At 45.8% G+C, this 4,549-nt stretch overlaps 1 non-coding gene across 1 annotated transcript; it reads left to right on the top strand.

Moving 5' to 3' along the window:
• Positions 1 to 458: 458 nt before the first annotated feature.
• LOC140430174 (U6 spliceosomal RNA) lies at positions 459 to 565 on the top strand. The gene has a single exon (XR_011949352.1). It is a non-coding gene; the product is annotated as a U6 spliceosomal RNA (small nuclear RNA).
• Positions 566 to 4,549: the final 3,984 nt, after the last annotated feature.

Consider the following 4,549-nt stretch of genomic DNA (forward strand, 5'->3'; position numbering starts at 1 on the left):
CTGGAAACGCTATAGTTCGTGTACTTCAGATGGGTCCGTTTTTGTCCAATGTGTGCAGGAGGGTTTCCTGACACACTATGTAGATAGGCCAACAAGAGGCGAGGCCATATTGGATTTGGTACTGGGTAATGAACCAGGACAGGTGTTAGATTTGGAGCACTTTGGTGATAGTGACCACAATTCGATTACGTTTACTTTAGTGATGGAAAGGGATAGGTATATACCGCAGGGCAAGAGTTATATCTGGGGGAAAGGCAATTATGATGCGATGAAGCAAGACTTAGGATGCATCGGATGGAGAGGAAAACTGCAGGGGATGGGCACAATGGAAATGTGGCGCTTGTTCAAGGAACAGCTACTGCGTGTCCTTGATAAGTATGTACCTGTCAGGCAGTGGTCGAGCAAGGGAACCGTGGTTTACTAAAGCAGTCGAAACACTTGTCAAGAGGAAGAAGGAGGTGCTCGCTTCGGCAGCACATATACTAAAATTGGAACGATACAGAGAAGATTAGCATGGCCCCTGAGCAAGGATGACACGCAAATTCATGAAGCGTTCCATATTTTAAAAAAAGAGGAAGGAGGCGGCTCATGTAAAGATGAGACATGAAGGTTCAGTTAGGGCGCTCAAGAGTTACAAGTTAGCTAGGAAGGACCTAAAGAGAGAGCTAAGAAGAGCCAAGAGGGGACATGAGAAGTCTTTGGCAGGTAGGATCAAGGATGACCCTAAAGCTTTTTATAGATATGTCAGGAATAAACAAATGACTAGGGTAAGAGTAGGGCCAGTCAAGGACAGTAGTGGGAAGTTGTACTTGGAGTCCGAGGAGATAGGAGAGGTGCTAAATGAATATATTTCATCAGTATTCACACAGGAAAAAGACAATGTTGTCGAGGAGAATACTGAGATTCAGGCTACTAGACGAGAAGGGCTTGAGGTTCATAAGGAGGAGGTGTTAGCAGTTCTGGAAAGTGTGAAAATAGATAAGTCCCCTGGGCCGGATGGAATTTATCCTAGGGTAGGACGTGCCTCACAAACCTTATTGAGTTCTTTGAGAAGGTGACCAAACAGGTGGATGAGAGTAAAGCAGTTGATGTGGTGTATATGGATTTCAGTAAAGCGTTTGAGAAGGTTCCCCACGGTAGGCTACTGCAGAAAATACGGAGGCATGGGATTCAGGGTGATTTAGCAGTTTGGAGCAGAAATTGGCTAGCTAGAAGAAGACAAAGGTTGATGGGAAATGTTCAGACTGGAGTCCAGTTACTGGTGGTGTACCACAAGGATCTGTTTTGGAGCCACTGCTGTTTGTCATTTTTATAAATGACCTGGAGGAGGATGTAGAAGGATGGGTGAGTAAATTTGCAGATGACACGAAAGTCGGTGGAGTTGTGGACAGTGCGGAAGGTTGTTATAAGTTACAGAGGGACATAGATAAGCTGCAGCACTGGGCTGAGTGGTGGCAAATGGAGTTTAATGCAGAAAAGTGTGAGGTGATTCATTTTGGAAGGGATAACAGGAAGACAGAATACTGGGCTAATGGTAAGATTCTTGGCAGTGTGGATGAGCAGAGAGATCTCGGTGTTCATGTACATAGATCCCTGAAAGTTGCCACCCAGGTTGAGAGGGTTGTTAAGAAGGCGTACAGTGTTAGCTTTTATTGGTAGAGGAATTGAGTTTCGGAGCCATGATTTCATGTTGCAGCTGTACAAAACTCTGGTGCGGCCGCATTTGGAGTATTGCGTGCAATTCTGGTCGCCGCATTATAGGAAGGATGTGGAAGCATTGGAAAGGGTGCAGAGGAGATTTACCAGGATGTTGCCTGGTATGGAGGAAAGGCTGAGGGACTTGAGGCTGTTTTCGTTAAAGAGAAGAAGGTTAAGAGGTGACTTAATTGAGGCATACAAGATGATCAGAGGATTGGATAGGGTGGACAGTGAGAGCCTTCTTCCTCGGTTGGTGATGTCTAGCACGAGGGGACATAGCTTTAAATTGAGGGGAGCTAGATATAAGACAGATGTCAGAGGTAGGTTCTTTACTCAGAGAGTAGTAAGGGCATGGAATGCCCTGCCTGCAACAGTAGTGGACTCGCCAACACGAAGGGCATTCAAATGGCCATTGGATAGACATATGGACGATAAGGGAATTGGTTTCACAGGTCGGCGCAACATTGAGGGCCGAAGGGCCTGCACTGCGCTGTAATGTTCTATGTTCTATTAAACCATTGTCAATTGCTGTAAAAATACATCTGGTTCATCAATGTCCTTTAGGGAATGAAATCTGCCATCCTTACCTGGTCTGGCCTATTTTCAGCAATTTTCTTTATATTTTAGAAGGGTACCCAACATACTGTAATTAAAACGTTCTACACATGAAGCTACTGCCTGCATCCTGATTGCACTTTAAAGCTACTCCAAAAATTGAGATCCTCCTGAAATGGGAAATCTTCATCCTGAAACTTGTGGAACTTTAATAAGTAAATGTAAAATTAGTTTGTAAGCAGTTGGGTTAATTTGAAGGATTTTGAAGGCCTGAGTAGCAGAGCTATATTCAGTCCAACCAGGGATTGTGTCCTTTTGAGAGTCTTTCTTCATATCATGAGACTTGTTTTGAGTCGCATTTAATGTGCAGATTAGTAGAGGTCGGCATAATTGAGTTTGGTGTCTGTCAAATGACCTTTTGGATAATAGATTATTAATTTTGCAGTTTGCCAAAATCTGCAAGCAGAATTTAAAGAATGCTTCCCGTATCATGGCTAAATTTAGGAGAGATCAGACATTTCTCTTAGCCAACCTAAGAGACCGGGAATCCCAGGAAAGACAAGATGGTATGACTAACTGGTACAGAACCAAGTTAATGGACTATAATGAAACTTGGAGGAAGGTGTCCAAGTGAGATGATAATGTCCTCTAGAGTCTGAAGCCATGGATCAAAGCATGGAAATGGCTGAAGTCAAGTGGCTTCCGGCTTCTTTAAGGTCTGTCTGCTCATAATACGGTGTGATCGCTGGGATATTGCGGCCACATGATGGAAGGGGGGGGGGGGGCGCTTCCACACCTCACCAAGAAGGCTTAAACTGAGATGGGAGCAGAAGTTAGCAGCTGGGAGGGTTGTCCAAAGGACTTGGATGCAGTGCTGGAAGAGGGTGAACGCCCTTCTTGTTCTGCAAGGGTCAGTAATGAGGTCCCATTGCATCTTCAATGAATGTGTTTGTAAGGGCTTGCATTTATTGGTGCTTGAGGGTGTCAAGTCACAAGCATAATTTGACACATCTTCCTGTGCCTTTGAATCTGCCTGGAAATAGACGGGATGGCAGGCATGTCTGAAAGGGGGAAGCCCTGCAATGTGCTGGGTATTTACCAGCGACATTGGGGAGGAAGATGATATGTTCTGGTAGATAGAGAGGGGACTCCTGAAAGTTCTATTGTCCTCACATGACAAGAGAACTCACAATGCCATGGAGTGAAGGTGGAGTGTGCCAAATCTGGCTTTGCTAACACCAACGGAAGAGAAGATCCTGGAACTGGTGTGCGAGCCAGATCAGCTGGTTGCAGAGAGGCTGCAGTCTCGGAGGAGGGCAAGGGTGAAATGAACACATTCAACTGGGGGAGAGTATGAGAGGTGGAGGTAGAAGTAAAGACTGTTGGGTGAAACCCACTAATTCTTTAGCTCATCCATCATGAAATAGCTGTTTAGCTATATCCTCAATTTTAGAATATAGCAGAATGCCCCTACTCTGAATCATGGATACTTTTTTTGCTCCATTAAATAGTACATTTGATTGAAGTTTAGTTAATAAATCGTGTTGATTCAGAAGTTACAGTGTAGAGCATTTGTTTGACATGTAACATTCAGCCTCTTGTAAGAGTACAGAGACTAAGCGGCTCAACAGTGGCCTTCTGGGTCATGTCCTTCTCTTCAAAATTATCTCTTTGATGGAGAAAAAAAAAAAAATCAACCTTCCCGCATACACTCCCGGAAAAGGGACACATCGGGCCTCCAATGCCAACAGGATACGAGCCATGGCACTGGGCCAACACTACCCAAAACACAAGAAACTATACCCCCAGGACCTCCAAGCCACTCCAACCTGTACCTTTCCAACTCCATCCAAGGCAATGCACCATCCCCAAGCACACAAAGCCAGAATAATTACTCCAGCCCTAACCAAAGCGGCCTTGCTCCAACTCAGGGTGACGAACCGTCAAGACACCCAGCAGTTGGGCTTTCTCCTCCCAGACACCAGGAAGCCCCCCCCAACCCAAGGGACCCTCCACACAGGATCCCGAATTACCCACAAGAGACCCACCACACCCCTGATCACCCTTTGGACACAAATTACCCTCCACAACCGCCACTGACCAATTCACCCAACCCTCACTCCACTGACCACCCCAGACTCCTCTCCCCCCCTCCCTCCCCCCCCCCACCTACCAATCCTACCCATCCACTCCATCTTCGCCCTCGTTTCTTAAAGTTGCTGGACCTTTAAATTTACCTTATGGCAGCCAGTGCGTAAAATAGGGTGTAGCTTCCTTACCTCCGTCTCAGCTGCCC

The sequence above is a fragment of the Scyliorhinus torazame genome, chromosome 9 (assembly GCF_047496885.1).
Source record: "Scyliorhinus torazame isolate Kashiwa2021f chromosome 9, sScyTor2.1, whole genome shotgun sequence".
NCBI classification, from domain to species: Eukaryota; Metazoa; Chordata; class Chondrichthyes; order Carcharhiniformes; family Scyliorhinidae; genus Scyliorhinus; species Scyliorhinus torazame.